The following is a 17,500-nucleotide window of genomic DNA, read 5'->3' on the forward strand; positions in this document are numbered from 1 at the left end:
GGGCCATTAGCCTAGTAACCTCCTATGATCCTTTGATTATCACCTTATAAACCTCATTCAGTGAATTTTAACTACTCTTCAATGTACAGGAATGCAAGAACAGTACTAGACAAGTGATACCAGGAACCACATGAGGCCTAGCCACATGCATCTTTAAGTAGGCAGACTTAAAAATTCTTGGGAGCCATTATGAGTACCCACCTCCCAGGTCAAACAGGGTGATATGTGTCAAATGAGCATACATTTTGTCTCCTCATCAAATCATCAAGACTAGCTTTAAAGCCAGAAAAAGTAGTAGTTAGCTTGTCTTGTGATGGTAACTTATTCTACAGGGTGGACATATGTTGAGGTAAGAACCTATCCCTCCAGTGAGTCTTATTTGTTGGTGCAATTTTAAGTCCCTAGCATGAGTGCCTGTAGAGCCCAAATTTTATTTGATATTTGAAATGTGGTACGATTTTCAATGAAGGCTGAAGCAAGAATTGGGAGGCCAGATTGCAGATATAGAATTAGTACATCCTTTCCTATGGCAGCTATGGTTGTGGAAAGAGGTCATTTTTCTAGCTCAGAATAGAAGTTTGTTAAGCTTTGATTTGGATATTTGAATATGGTTGCTGAAAGTAAGTACTGGATCTAAACAAGTCCCGAGATACCTGTAAGATTGAACTGTTTCTAATAATTGTACTGTATTGTGGGAAATTGTGCATCTGGCTGGGATTTTACTGTTTTTGTGGGGTCTTTCTAGCCCTAAGGATAAGTTAGTGTTGGTTATACCAACTGTGGAGACTAGACATATCTTCCTCTAATTAGTATTGAATATGTCACAAGAAGGCGCTACGTCTGTAGATGCTCATATCATCAAAAAGGTAAGTCGTGAGCTGAGGCCAGATGGGAGTTTATTAATAAAAAGAGAAAAGAATAGATGAAAAGACGCACCACTGGGGGGCTCCATTAGTAATAAGGGTTGGATGAGGATGTGCCTCCAACATGTGCTGGATGGCAGATCTTTACATTGACTAACTGCATGACAATTTATGCTGACTGTGACACCCGTGCACTGGCCCAGGAATCAAGGAGCTTCAATCCTTACCACTAACACCAGTGAGGGGCATCTCACATAGGAAAAAAGGATAACAAATACACACAGTAAAGTGCAGTTTCCCTTACGAGCACACAGAGATTACAGTCAGTGTGGGGCTGGTCGTTCCCTTGCTCTCCAGGTCCCCAATAAGCCTCCCCACTGGCACAGCTATAGGGACCAGATCTCAGCCTAGTGGGCAAGCTAAAACCTCCAGCACCCTCTCTGTCCAACCAGTGTTTCATGTCCCTGGCCAAGTAGCTTACACACATATACACACACACACACATATATATACACACACACACACACACACACACACACACACACACACACACACACACACACACACTTTGAGAAGAGTTTTTATAACCACACAGACACTCCTGGGGAAGGCTGGCACAGGTTCTCCAGCTGAGACCCCTTTTCCCAGATTATACGGTGGTACCAGCTGCCACCACCCACTATTTATCAGCTACTCAAAGGCCCTTAAAAGGGTGTCCAATTATTACCCTGCAATATTATTATCCAATTGGTAATATAGCCCAGGGCTAAAGCTATTAGTGTGGCTTTGTACAATTTTGCCAAAGGCATGCAAGTACTCTAAAGAGCTTAAATTGTCTCTACAAAAACAGCCACAGTTGAAAGGGTTTAAAAATATTTAATAATAAATAGTCAAAATACAAGACAATACTCTTTACTACACAATGCTAGTCAAGAGTTCAGAGATCACAGAGAAATACTTAAAATAATTCAGTAGTACAGTTCTGACATCACAGAAGTACACTTAGTCTAATCTTTCTAGTTTCTAGCTATTTCTAAGAGAAAACACAAGTCTAAGATAAACTTACATATAGAGCAAGACAGTGCTAATGAGTTGGGTAGTCCAGACAAATATACTTAATGCTCTCTGATTTTCTCTGTTTTTAAAATCACATTCCTGATTCCCATTATATCATTCTTCACACTTCCCGGGTTCCCAGGCTAACAGAAACTACATTTACATTCTTTCCTTGTGTTATCGTGCAGCTGGTCAGGAAGCAGCGCAATAAAAATACATTTGCATGTTTAAATCTAGCAATTTAACTCTTGGTTAAAACAATAGAAATAATGTCTTTATCTGTACATTTTGGCACCGTGTTTAGATCAAAGGGTCACAACATGCTTTAATTGGTCAGCTTTCTGCCAGCAGACTGCACTGTTGTTGCATTTTTTGCAGTTCCCCATATAACACTATTTTTACAATTTAAGACAACAGGCCTGTGATTTACATTAATATCTACAGATGACAGAATTATCTCCAAATTTCTATCTGGCTAGGCTGGCAGCCTTTATCTATCCTCACCCAGTATTCACATATCTCCCCACCTGGGGAACTCAAGCTAGTTTTTCAAGTGACCCTTGAGATATGCTGCTTGAGTGAGTGAGGTCTATTTGAGTATACCTTACCCCGTTCCCTGTCTTGAGAGCCCATCAGCATTGGCATTGCTAATCCCACTGCAGTGCTGCATGGACATATCATATGCTTGCAACCCCAGGCTCCATCTTAGCAACTTGGCATTTAGCTGGCTGGCTTTGTTTAACCATGTTACAGGGTTGTGATCTGTCATAACAGTGAATTTCCTTCCATACAGATAAGGCTGAAGTTTCTTCAGTGCCCACACTATGGCTAGACATTCCTTTTCTACAGCTGCATAGCATTCCTCCCTGGATTGGAGCCTATGACTGTGATACACCACTGGGTGCTCTTCTCCCTCTGTAGAAATCTGGCTAAGTACAGCCCCCACCCCATGGTTCGAAGCATCCACCCGAACAACAAATTCTTTGCTGTAATCTGGACTGGCTAACGTGGGGGGGTCCTCCCAAAGCTTCTTTAAGCATCTGGAATGCCTGCTCACATGCTAGGGTCCACACTACCTTAGCTGGCCTATTCTTCCTTGTCAGGTCCCTGAGATGAGCATCTATGGTACTATAACTGGACGTGAACTTTCTGTAGTATCCTGCTGTCCCTAAAAATGCCCTTACCTGCTTTTTAGTAACAGGTGCAGGCCATGCCTGAATGACTTCCACTTTGGCAGGTTCTGGCCTTATCTAAACACTCCCCACTCAATGTCCTAGGTGGGAGACCTTTGCCAGACCCATCTGACATTTGCTCGGCTTAATGGTCAACCCTGCCCTCTGTAGTCTGCCCAGCACCTCCCTGACATGCTGAAGGTGCTCTGGCCAGGAATGGCTGTAGATGGCAATATCATCCAGGTAAGCAAGTGCAAACCCTCCTGCTCCTGCTAGGATATGATCTACCAGCCTCTGGAAAATTGCTGGAGCATTCTTCATCCCAAGGGCATCTTTGTCAGCTCATACAAGCCAAAAGAAGTCACAAAGGCTGTCTTCTCTCTTTCACTGGGAGTCAAGGTCAACTGCCAGTAACCCTTGGTAAGATCAGTGGTTGTAAGATACTTAGACCCACCCAGCTGCTCTAGGGCCTCATCTGTCCTAGGCATTGGATAAGCATCTGACTCTGTGTGACTAGTTTCCTGTAGTCCACACAGAACCTAGTGCTGCCATCCTTCTTTGGCACCAGCATCACTGGGGAGGCCCACAGACTGTTGGAGTCTTGAATAACCCCTAGTTCCAACATCTCCTGTACCTCCTCCCTCAGAGTCTGTTTGACTCTCTCAGGCACTCTATAAGGGGCCTGCCTAATAGGCCTCTGGGGTCCTGTGTCTTCCTGGTGTTGCCTCAGTTGGGTGCACACTGGTCTCCCAGTAAACATGTCCACAAATTTCTGCAACACTGCTCAGATTTCTTGAACCTGGATAGGAGATAGCTGCTGGGACATTGCTACCCCTTCCACTGAGGTGTCAGCCCGAGCCTCACTGAGGAGTTCAGTCCCCAGATCTCCATCAGACTCCTTCTGCAATCCACTGCAAATGCTCAGCACAAGGGCCTCCCTATCATGGTAAGGTTTCATCATAATAACATGGTACAATTTGTGCCCCTGCCTTCTGCCTAGCAGTTCCACCATGTAATTAACATCACTTACCTTTCTTACCATCTTGTAGGGTCCCTCCCAAGCTGCTTGCAGTTTGTTGTGTCTGACAGGAATGAGAACAATTACCTGCTGCCCCACAGCATACTCTCTAGCTCGAGCATTCTTGTCATTCCTCACCTTTTTCTGTTGTTGGGCTGCTGCTAGGTTCTGCTGGGCCAAGCCCATGAGTTCCTTGAGCCTTGTCCTAAAGTTTAGGATGTATGCCACAACAGACTCCCTGTGAGACTTGCACTCACCTTCCCACTCATCTCAAATTAAATCTAGAGGTCATCTCACCCTATGCCCATACAGCAATTCAGTGGGTGAAAAAACTATAGATTCCTATAAGCAAACAACAGATGGGGCAAATATTTGTCCCACCTCTCTTAAATTGATCTGCAAATGCCTGTAGCATGAACTTGATTGTAGAGTTTAACCTCACAACAAGACCATTAGTCTGGGGATCGTAGGAGGTGGTCTTCATGTTCTTCACCCCATAGGACTTCCACAGACAAGCCAGCAGGTCTGACATGAAATTGGCACCTCTGTCAGTCAGTATTTCTTTTGGGAAATCTACCCTGCTGAAAATCTCTAACAAAGCATTTGCCACCTTCTCTGCCACAATGGAGGACAAAGCCACAGCCTCAGGGTATTGTGTAGCATAATCCACTACCACTAGGATATACTTTTTCCCTGTAGAACTTGCGGTACTCAGAGGATCCACAATATCCATAGCTACCCTCTGAAATGGCTCCTCAATCACATGCAAAGGCATCAAAGGAGCTCTCACCTTGTCTCCTGCCTTGCCTACCTTTTGGCACTGCTCACAGGTCCTGCAGTACCCTGTTACATCTCTGGAAATTCCAGGCCAATAGAAGTTCTGCATAAATATGCCTCTTTGTACATTTTAGGCCCATATGACCTGGTTCATAGGTTCAAAGGTTCATAGGTTAGTATTAGGCTAATTGCTCCTTGTGGGGCATTTTAAGCCTAGCCAATTATCCCATATGAGAATCAAACCCTGCACCTTGTTTTTGCCAGGTAAACACCTTAACCATTATGCCATCCTCCCACCCTGTAAAGGGAATATCATGGGCTATGGCTAGAAGTGCCAGATGGTAGGCTCTAGGCACTACCAACTGCTCTACTCTCTCACCTTCTAGCCCTTCTTCAGGGGTCCACTCTCTGTACAGTAGCCCTTTGTTCCAGTATATAGATAACCCCTTTCATGAGAATCAGGTGCCTCTCTAGCTACATGCTTCAGGCCTTGCAATGTAGGGTCTGAGAGCTGAGCCTGTCTCAACTCTCTCCTTGTAACCCTTCTCAGCTCCCCTTCCACAGAAAGTCTGGCATCCTCTGACAGTGGTTCCTCACTGTCAGCCTGGGTACTATTACTCACTACTACCTTTGCAGTCACTCTGTCCAGGGGACCATCAATACCCCCAAGCAGCTGTAGCTCATCTTCAGTCTCACTGCTACAGGGCAGCTCCTCCCTGAAGTAACCAACTCACCAGTCCTGGCTGCAGTTATGCAGTCTGTCTGGGTCTCCCCAAGGCTACCAGACCCACATGCTTGTCTCCTAGCCTGACTGCATGTAACTGCATAAGCACACGGTACTACCTCATCCAAATCCTTCCCTATCAGGACATTTGCAGGATGGTAGTTTGGTACCCCTGTTGTCTCAAGACAACCTACTATTGGCATTTTGTCTTTCCCACTTACTGGCTCCCTCATCTTTTGTTCCCCACCTTGTCTTCATGGATACCTGTATGCCACATGGCCCCACTGGTTGCATTTAAAACATTTAACCCTAGCTCCTGGACATGCACCTGGACTAGTGGCTTCCCCTGCTACCGGCAGATTCTGTTGGAGCAGTATGTGCTGCCGACCCTGGGTTCCTTTAGACCAATGAGCAGTACTGGGGGTCCCTTTCCTGTGCAGGGCTGCCCTACTTGCCAGGTATAGGTCTCCTTTCTTCCCTAACTCATCTGAAGTAGCACATTGCCTATAAGCTAACCAGATCCTCATGTCCTAAGGCAAAGTGGCAAGGGCTTGTTCCCTCACCAAAAAGTCTGCCAGCCCTTCAAAAGTGGTGATCTGACATCCACTCACCCACCTATGGAAATAAGTGCTCAAGTTCAGCTACATATTCACACACATTTTCATCTGCCTTGCATCTATGCTCACAAAATGTTTTCCTATACATTTCAGGTGTTAGCTTAAAACAATTTTAACAAGTGAATTTTAACAGCAGTATAATCAAAACATGAAATATCAGACATGTTTGACAAAACAGTTACAGCTTTAGCATGGAGTAAGGGGGTCAGGAACCATACCCAGAGCTTTTGTTCAACACCATACTGTTTGCATACTGTCTCAAACATATGAATGAAACTATCAAAATTATCCACCTCTTTAAACTGCGGAAGAAATTTACTGACCTGTAGTGCTTCTGGGGTCCAGTTACTCCCTTCCCCATTACCTCCATGACTCTGGCAAAGAGTCAGCATCTCCTTCTCATGCTGCCTCTGCCTCTCCTTTTATTCATCTTCCAGGTGTAGCAGTTTCTCATTCTTTTCAGCCTGCAAACATCGCACTCTCTCATTGTCCTCACTCTCTAGACACCTCAGTCTCTCCGTTGCTTCTATTTCCACATGCCTGGCCTCCAACTCAAGTCTCTTTAGCTCCAGATGGAATTTTAAGTCTTCTGAAGAAAGGTTGAGCTGTCCATTCTCCGAGGGTATTATATATCCACTGTCATTCTGATTGTTCTCCTGGTTGCTGTTTTCTGATGCAGCTGTAACCAATGCTGCAGTCAGGACTGCCTTAGTCAGGTTTCCACGCACCAGTCCCCTAGCCTGGTACATTTTCGCCAGCTGGCTACTTGTCAGCTTTCCGTACTCCTCTGCTGACATGCTGCCTGCTCACCCTGACTAACAAAGCTAACAAAAGAAATAAAACAATTGTTATCTGAACTGTGAATATTCACTGTGTGGCTGATTTAGAGTACAAAACATCTTCAAATCTCACTGTACACAAGCTACATGAATTCACTCTACCCACACCACTACAAGCCAATTAGTATTTGCCACCAATTAATATGTGATATGGATATCCCACCACTGCCAAACAATTAATATGTGATGCCCATGCCCTGGCCCAGCAATCAGTGAGTCTCAGTCCTCACCACTTACACCAGTCAGGGGCATCTCATATAGGAGGAAATGATAATCATTCAAAACCCCCTCAAAGGTCACCCCTCAAAAACCTACCTCTAGAGGAAACAGTAAACTACTTTAATACTAAATTCTTAGGTATTCTAGACTACCATGCACCAAAAAGGACCATTAGAACTAGGAATAAACCCGACCCCTGGCTCTCAAAAACAACCAAACAAAAAATGCTCCTCAGAAATAAAGTCTGTGCCAAGTGGCGTACTTCTAAAAGCCCAGAGGATCACTTAAAATTTAGGCAGCTAAGAAATTATACAAAAAAAAGCCATTCTGTCAGACAAAAGAAACTATTACATTCAACTCCAACAAACCCAGCAAAACAAACCACAAAAGTTCTGGGCAGGGATTAACACACTTTTGCACCCAGGTCATTCTGTCACACCCACCCCATCAGGCTCTGACCATGATAGTCCAAAGCAAATTGACAATACATTTAACACGTTCTTTACTGAGACCATTCAGTCTCTTGCCAATCAATTAACTCCTGACAGCTCATCTCTGCCTTCCTCTACTGCTGGCTTACCTCCCTCATTTCATCTCAAACCTGTGCTTACATCCCTTGTCTGTACCCTTGTTCAGAAACTCAAACCTACCACCACGGCAGCTGACCTCCTACCTGCAGATTATCTGCAAAGAGCTGCAAAAGCCATAGCTTACCCCATCTCCATCCTGATTAACAGAACCATCACTGAAGGAACTATCCCATCTATCTGGAAGATCTCACATATTATCCCCTTGCATAAAGGTGGAAACTCCAAGGAATTATCCAACTATAGACCTATTGCTATACTATCTTCAATGGCAAATATCATGGAGAAATGCATTCATAGACAACTGTTAAACCACCTAATAGATAACTTATTAGCTAACTGCCAACATGGCATGGCTTTAGGCCATTTCACGGCACCACGACTGCCCTTTTATCCTTCTCTGACTGTATTAACAAAAATCGCAATAACAAACCTCTATCCTGAGACCTCTTTATTGATCTCTCTAAAGCCTTCAATATGGTTAACCTCCAACTTCTCATAAACATACTCAAAAACCTATCACTGGATGCACTGGCTATACAATGGTTTCAATCCTACTTAGACAATAGGCAGCAGGCTGTTCTGTGGGATAACAACTTATCTACCCATCTCCCCATTGCGCTCAGTGTCCCCCAAGACTCTATATTAGGACCTCTCCTATTTTCTATTTTTATCAATGACTTACATTCTGCAATTCCTCAGGCTACATCAATACAATGCACAGATGACTCCACATTAATATGCTCAGCCACCTCTCCATCAGACCTTCAATCCCTCACCCATAATTTGTTTAACATAGTCAAGAAATGGTTACTACACCATTGCCTCATCTTGAACCCCCAAAAAACTAAACTCCAACTATTTACTCCCACCCATAGGGCCTTCCCACTTAACTTTACTGTTACATCAAATAACAGTACCATCATATCTCCTGACTCAATTACAAAACTACTAGGGGTGCTAATTGATAATAACCTCAACTTTTATACTCATATTAACAGTACCATAAAAACAGTCAACAAAAAACTAGGCTCCCTCTATAGAATCACATCCTTTCTCACCCCACTAGTAAGGGCTACTATTGCCCGCACCCACTTAATCTACACCCTCCTCTATGCGTCATATTTATATATATATATATATATATATATATATATATATATATATATATATATATATATTTATTTATTTTATTTTATTTTACATTTGTTGACCGGGATAGTCTGACTGGATACATGTCCTTTTTCAGCGGAGGCCCGGGGAGAAAAGCTCCACAGTGATAACAATATGCAAGTAGGTTTACAATATACATACATGTAATGAAGAGACAGATGAGGAGACAAAAGAGAAAAAAAAACTCAACAGGCATAACAGTATGGAAGTAGGATTACACATCCATAGGAGATAGATGCTGATTCATAATATTAAAATTGCTAAGGTCCATTCAGTTTTACAACCATACAGTAAGGGAACATTATTGTTATTAGACTCTAATACATCATAACAGCCACAGTATAATATCAATGGAGTATAAAGGAACAGTCAAAGAAGAGAGGAATAATGCTGTAAAGAACAGGGGGATTAATGGTCAAAAGAGCAATGGTTAGGTTCAAGGGAACAGGAAGCCCAAGTTAGTACAGTGTGTTAGGATAAGTGGTCGCTCAAGGAGAGACTAATCTGATTTTACGCATGAACATAGCCATTGTGCCTTAAAGAATTGAGTTAGATTTTTTTTTAATTGAAAAAGGGAGGTAGAAAGTCTAAGGTTATATGGGAGGGAGTTCCAAATCTTACCTATAGAGTTGGCAAAGAGAGCATCGCCCCCCTTGTTGTAAGATTTGATGGTTTGTACAAGGTGACTGTTAGAGGATCGAAGACTGCTTAGGTTAGAATAGGGGGTCAATAGCTTATCGAGTGAGGGGGTTTTATCAGGTTCCTTAATAATTTTAAACGCTTCAGTGAGTTGGTTCAGTTTGAGGAGGTTGGGTAATTCTAACCAGTTAAGTGTTTTTAGGTTAAGACAATGATGTGTTCTATGGGGAAGTCCAGTTATAAATCTGGCAATGTGATTATAGGTCACGGAGAGTTTGTTGATGTCAGTTTTGTTGAGAAAATAAAATACAGGAGAGGCATGCAGTAGTGTGGAGAGGAGATGCGTCTGCAATGGTTAGTTTAGCGTTGGGGGTTAAAAAGTTCTTGATTCTATACAAGGATCCAAGTTTCTTATTTACGTTCTTAATTGTCTGGCTGATGTGCAAGTTAAATCTGAGCTTGTCATCAATGGTGACCCCTAGTAGTTTAGTATTGGTATCAGGCTCAATGATGGTACCATTATTAGATTGGACGTAGAAGGTAGTATTGTTGGGATTTGGTGTCGGGGCAGAGGTAGGAAAGAATAGTAGTAGCTTAGTTTTTTTTGGATTTAAGATGAGATTCCTCCCTGAGAGCCATTTTTCTACTGTGGAAAAGCAGTGTTGGGTTGTTACTTGTAGTTCAGGGAGAGAGATATGTGAGCATAAAAGGGTGGAATCATCCGCATATTGGATGCAGGTGGCTTTAGGGATGACTATGTGAAGTTCGTTTATGAACACGGAAAAGAGAAGGGGACCTAGTATGGAGCCTTGGGGGACTCCTATGGTATTGGGTAGTAGGTGAGAGAGCTTGTTTTGCCATTGGACTGCTTGTTGCCTACCAGAGAGATAAGCAGAGAACCAGTTAAGAGATGAATAGTCAAAGTGTAGGGTTTCAAGCGTGTGGAGAAGAAGCTGATGATTGATCATGTCAAAGGCTTTTGACAGGTCGAGAAACAGAGCTGACGATATTTTTTTGTTATTACGATTTTTGTTGACTGAGTCGGTGAAGGAAAGGAGGGCGGTAGTTGTACTATGGTGGGGTCTAAAGCCATGTTGTGAGTTAGTCAGAAGTTTATTTAGGGTGAGGTAGCAAAGAAACTGCTTGTGGACACAACGTTCCATAATTTTGGCTAATGGAGACAGTATAGCTATTGGTCTGTAGTTAGAAGGTTCAGTGGAAGGGCCTACCTTATGGAGTGGTATGACATAGGAAATTTTCCAAATGGAGGAGATGGTGGCTTCGGAGATAGTTCGATTAATCAGGATAGAGATAGGGTAGGCTATGGCATCAGCTGCAATTTGCAGGTATTCAGCAGGAAGTCGGTCCGCTGAGAGGGTGGTAGGTTTAAGTTTCTTCAATAAGGTTCGAATATAGGAGGTGGGTATGTGTTGTAGTTTAAAGGAAGGGAATGTGTCATCGGTAGTATTGGTTGAAGGGGGGGGTAGTTGACTGGCTAAAGCTTGAATCGTTTCAGTAAAGAAGGAGTTAAAGGTATTGGCTACGACTTCTGGGTTTTTACCAATAAGTGTTTCAGGGGTAGGTGTAGATGATTTCCCTGGGTGGAGGAGATTATTTAAGCCAGCCCAGAACTTCTTTGGGTTGTTCTGGTGCTTTTCTTGGAGGTGACAAAAATAATTATTTTTGTCCAGTGTGCTAGCTTTTTTTGTTTCATTTCTAAGCTGCTGGAATTTTATACAATCTAGAGGTGCCTTAGTAGCTCTCCATGTATCCCAGGCTTTGTCCCTAATTTTAATTTTGGATTTAGTGTCCCTGGTTAGCCGGGGGCTATCCGCACCTTAGTTCTAGTAAGTCGGTTAGGTGCATGATTGTCCAGAATGTTTAGGAACGTGTCATTAAAGAATGTCACACTCTCGTCAAGGGATAGAGTTTTTAACTTAGACCAGTTACAGGCTTTGAGTTCAGCAGCAAATTGCATAGGTTCAAATTTCTTCTTGTTTCTTAGTAGTCTATGGATGGGTTGGTTTATGGTGATAAATTTATGTTTAATGATGAAAGTGATAAGATGGTCACTAAGATCATTAGGAAGGGTCCCAGTGGTATATTTATGCGTATGGGCATTAGTAAGAATCCAGTCAAGTATACTCTCTTTTTGGGGGGCATTTCCTATTCTAGTTGTAGAGTTTATATTCTGGGAAAAGCCGTGTAGGTTAATAGTCATAGGATTGGTCTGTGCCGAACATTGGGTCCAGTCGATGTTGACATCGCCCAGAACAATGGTTTCCTGAGGGTAGTTAGCGTTTAGCCAGCTTAGTATTTGTTCCATAGTTTCTAGGGTGTTCCCTGGGGGGATATATATTACTAAAAGATTGATACTTTTTTGGTTATTTAAGCATAGTTTTAAGGTGATTGTCTCTGCACTGGCGACCTTAGGGGGTTGGTTAGGATGCAGTATGATATTGAATGAGCTTCTATACATAACAGCTATTCCCCCTCCCTTTTTTTTTACACGATCGACCCTTACGATATTGTACCCTGGTGGGAGAATTTCTTCATCTTTGGTGGCTGGTTTCAGCCATGTCTCCGATAGACACATAATATAAGGGAGGTAGGTGGCTAGCATGCTATGTAGGTTATGAAGCTTATTATTGATGCTTCTTAGGTTAAGATGGAGGATAAGGAGAGAGTTAGCTGACCTTTGGGCTAACATTGATGTGGCAGAATTGGGGTTTGAGGATGGCCCTGGGTTAGGGTGAATGTCCCCATCTTTGGTAATTCGTTTTTTCAGTTGCTCTAGGAGTCTTAGAAGCTTATATATTATCTTTTGACCATGCCTCGTTGTTGATACTTTTGGGTAGGAGCGGGTGAGGTGTAGGTTGTGTATGCTTAGCATTCTAGTGTGGTAGTAGGGGGGAGAAAGCTCATTAGGGAAAAGAGCTGAGGGAGTACATGTTTGGCCTTTTGGATAGTAGAATCCTATGTGTTTTTGGTTTTCATAACTGGATAATAAGTAGGAGATGATTATAAGTGGTAGTACAAAAGGGATAATTAGATTCACTACTTTTGGCATGTTAATGAGGAGTAGTAATATGGTATGATAGTTATGCTAGGAGTTTGATTCCCTAGTACTAGTTGGTTATGATGACTATAGGAGGACTAAGGAAGGGGAAAGCAGTAAGCTTGACTATGGGGATTATGGGAGAGGAAGTAGTTAATGGGTGGGCTGACCTGATTGGTTCTGAGGTAAGTGGGGTGTGGTTATTTTGAGCTAATAAATGTAGGGATAGTGGGGCCGGGGATAAGGGGCAGGGGGCGAAGCAAGCCCGAGCGAAGCGAGGGCGAAGCGTAGCGGGGCTACACCACCCAGGAGGTTTACTGCTACTGGTACTAAGTGAATTTACAGGTAAATAAAGCGGACAGACTCACGCTCTAGTCTTACACTAATGTTTAGCTTTAATTTGTGTAGCTTAGAGCTTTAATGTAGCTGGAAAGGTTTCAATTTAAGCTTTAATTTAGCTGGAAAGGTTTCAATCTAAAACATTTGACTGTTTAGTTGCCAGCCATGGGGTTCTGTCCTGAGGTATTTAGGTTACAGAGACCGAGTTAAAAAATGGGTACTTAATGACCTTTTCAGGTGATATCTTTGTGGAGGGATTGGTAGCTGGAGCCTGTTTGTGCGATCGCACTATGGTACAGGTCTTCTTGGTTCAGCGAAAGTTAAGGTAGAAGAGGTTCAGTACATTAGTATATGCAACTACCTAGGGAGAGATAACATATGCACATTTAGATTAACATGAATATGACCCCTTTACATCAATAAGTTTGATTGTAGCGGCAAATGATAACAGTGGCAATTGTTTGAACAGCAATAGCAGATTTTCACAATACCTTTTATGTACTATACAAGCACTATACAATAGCAGATAGACCCTGAGTTATCTGTTATAAATCAACCAAACAATAAACAGAATGAACGCTGGTACCATCGCTATCTATGGATTAGCGCTTGGTGCGTATACAGCGCTCCTAGTTTTTGTGATGATTCATAGAATACGCCAGATAAGGATAGCGTTAGGGGGCTACACCACCCAGGAGGTTTACTGCTACTGGTACTAAGTGAATTTACAGGTAAATAAAGCGGACAGACTCATGCTCTAGTCTTACACTAATGTTTAGCTTTAATTTGTGTAGCTTAGAGCTTTAATGTAGCTGGAAAGGTTTCAATTTAAGCTTTAATTTAGCTGGAAAGGTTTCAATCCAAAACATTTGACTGTTTAGTTGCCAGCCCTGGGGTTCTGTCCTGAGGTATTTAGGTTACAGAGACCGAGTTAAAAAATGGGAACTTAATGACCTTTTCAGTTGATATCTTTGTGGAGGGATTGGTAGCTGGAGCCTGTTTGTGCTATCGCACTATGGTACAGGTCTTCTTGGTTCAGCGAAAGTTAAGGTAGAAGAGGTTCAGTACATTAGTATATGCATCTACCTTTTCAGGTGATATCTTTGTGGAGGGATTGGTAGCTGGAGCCTGTTTGTGCTATCGCACTATGGTACAGGTCTTCTTGGTTCAGCGAAAGTTAAGGTAGAAGAGGTTCAGTACATTAGTATATGCAACTACCTAGGGAGAGATAACATATGCACATTTAGATTAACATGAATATGACCCCTTTACATCAATAAGTTTGATTGTAGCGGCAAATGATAACAGTGGCAATTGTTTGAACAGCAATAGCAGATTTTCACAATACCTTTTATGTACTATACAAGCACTATACAATAGCAGATAGACCCTGAGTTATCTGTTATAAATCAACCAAACAATAAACAGAATGAACGCTGGTACTATCGCTATCTATGGATTAGCGCTTGGTGCGTATACAGCGCTCCTAGTTTTTGTGATGATTCATAGAATACGCCAGATAAGGATAGCGTTAGGGGGCTACACCACCCAGGAGGTTTACTGCTACTGGTACTAAGTGAATTTACAGGTAAATAAAGTGGACAGACTCACGCTCTAGTCTTACACTAATGTTTAGCTTTAATTTGTGTAGCTTAGAGCTTTAATGTAGCTGGAAAGGTTTCAATTTTAGCTTTAATTTAGCTGGAAAGGTTTCAATCTAAAACATTTGACTGTTTAGTTGCCAGCCTTGGGGTTCTGTCCTGAGGTATTTAGGTTACAGAGACCGAGTTAAAAAATGGGTACTTAATGACCTTTTCAGGTGATATCTTTGTGGAGGGATTGGTAGCTGGAGCCTGTTTGTGCTATCGCACTATGGTACAGGTCTTCTTGGTTCAGCGAAAGTTAAGGTAGAAGAGGTTCAGTACATTAGTATATGCAACTACCTTTTCAGGTGATATCTCTGTGGAGGGATTGGTAGCTGGAGCCTGTTTGTGCTATCGCACTATGGTACAGGTCTTCTTGGTTCAGCGAAAGTTAAGGTAGAAGAGGTTCAGTACATTAGTATATGCAACTACCTAGGGAGAGATAACATATGCACATTTAGATTAACATGAATATGACCCCTTTACATCAATAAGTTTGATTGTAGCGGCAAATGATAACAGTGGCAATTGTTTGAACAGCAATAGCAGATTTTCACAATACCTTTTATGTACTATACAAGCACTATACAATAGCAGATAGACCCTGAGTTATCTGTTATAAATCAACCAAACAATAAACAGAATGAACGCTGGTACCATCGCTATCTATGGATTAGCGCTTGGTGCGTATACAGCGCTCCTAGTTTTTGTGATGATTCATAGAATACGCCAGATAAGGATAGCGTTAGGTTAGTTTAAGGCGTTCATACTATATTGCAACTAGAGAGTGCTCTTGAGTAAGATACGGCACTTACGAATCTAAACAGTATAGTTTTAACATAACGCTTGTACAATTTTGCAACTAGAGAGTGCTCTTCAATAAGATTCAGTCATGCGAGTCTAAACAACTGTAAAATTAACGAAAATAAGTAACGTTATCTGTTTATAGCAGTAGACAACAACATTAGTTCATTAGTACATACCTCAGGGCAGGAGCGGGCGATAGCATAAAAAACGCGACAGTATCCTATAGTACTGTGGCGGGAACTGGTAGGGTTTTTAAAAACTTCCCTACGTCAGTAATGACCACCCAGGAGGTTTCTTGGTCCTAAAGATCAACTGCTACTGGTACTAAGTGAATTTACAGGTAAATAAAGCGGACAGCTACACCACCCAGGAGGTTTACTGCTACTGGTACTAAGTGAATTTACAGGTAAATAAAGCGGACAGACTCACGCTCTAGTCTTACACTAATGTTTAGCTTTAATTTGTGTAGCTTAGAGCTTTAATGTAGCTGGAAAGGTTTCAATGTAAGCTTTAATTTAGCTGGAAAGGTTTCAATCTAAAACATTTGACTGTTTAGTTGCCAGCCCTGGGGTTCTGTCCTGAGGTATTTAGGTTACAGAGACCGAGTTAAAAAATGGGAACTTAATGACCTTTTCAGGTGATATCTTTGTGGAGGGATTGGTAGCTGGAGCCTGTTTGTGCTATCGCACTATGGTACAGGTCTTCTTGGTTCAGCGAAAGTTAAGGTAGAAGAGGTTCAGTACATTAGTATATGCAACTACCTTTTCAGGTGATATCTTTGTGGAGGGATTGGTAGCTGGAGCCTGTTTGTGCTATCGCACTATGGTACAGGTCTTCTTGGTTCAGCGAAAGTTAAGGTAGAAGAGGTTCAGTACATTAGTATATGCAACTACCTTTTCAGGTGATATCTTTGTGGAGGGATTGGTAGCTGGAGCCTGTTTGTGCTATCGCACTATGGTACAGGTCTTCTTGGTTCAGGTTCAGTACATTAGTATATGCAACTACCTTTTCAGGTGATATCTTTGTGGAGGGATTGGTAGCTGGAGCCTGTTTGTGCTATCGCACTATGGTACAGGTCTTCTTGGTTCAGCGAAAGTTAAGGTAGAAGAGGTTCAGTACATTAGTATATGCAACTACCTCAGGGCAGGAGCGGGCGATCCTGCCCAGAGGCAGGATATATATATATATATATATATATATATATATATATATGTATATATATATATATATATATATATATATATATATATATATATATATATATATATATATATATATATATATATATATATATATATATATATACTAACCTCTCAAAAAACAACTTGAACAAGCTGGCTGTCTCCTACAATAATATTGCCAGATTTGCAACAGGCTGTACATTCAGAACCCATCACGATACTAATTATGAACAGCTAGGATGCCTAGAGTTGTCAAATTTACTTCTATTTAACCAATTAACAGTTGCATACAATATCCTTTATCAGCCTACTAATACTCCAATTCTTAACAACCTTATCACCCCCTACAACAACCTTAAGACCCTACGCTCATCTAATAAAGTATTAGTACAAATAGGCAAAACCAACAATATGGCTGGTGACTCTTTGTTCTCTAATACCGTGGGTAAAACCTGGAACTCACTTCACAGTGACCCAACCTCCCTTTCCTCACTAACACAATTTAAAAGCTGAAAACCTACCTTAAATCCCATTGGTCATGGCCCTGTGTGAACCCAGAGCTGAAACCTACCTTAAATCCCATTGATTATTTCCCTGTGTGAACCCAGAGCTGAAAACCTACCTTAAATCCAATTGGTTATGTCCCTGTGTGAACCCAGAGCTAAAAAACTACCTTAAATCCCATTGGTTATGTCCCTGTGTGAACCCAGAACTGAAAACCTACCTTAAATCCCAGTGGTTATGTCCCTGTGTGAACCCAGAGCTGAAAACCTACCTTAAATCCCATT

At 42.0% G+C, this 17,500-nt stretch overlaps 1 protein-coding gene across 1 annotated transcript in view; it reads right to left on the minus strand.

Annotated features, from left to right (window-relative positions):
- The window catches only part of LOC122815461 (extracellular calcium-sensing receptor-like), a 399,086-nt gene that overhangs the window by 169,299 nt on the left and 212,287 nt on the right, over positions 1–17,500 (minus strand). The window lies entirely within an intron of this gene.

The sequence above is a fragment of the Protopterus annectens genome, chromosome 1.part1 (genome assembly GCF_019279795.1).
Source record: "Protopterus annectens isolate FY-2018-M chromosome 1.part1, PAN1.0, whole genome shotgun sequence".
Classification (NCBI taxonomy): domain Eukaryota; kingdom Metazoa; phylum Chordata; order Ceratodontiformes; family Protopteridae; genus Protopterus; species Protopterus annectens.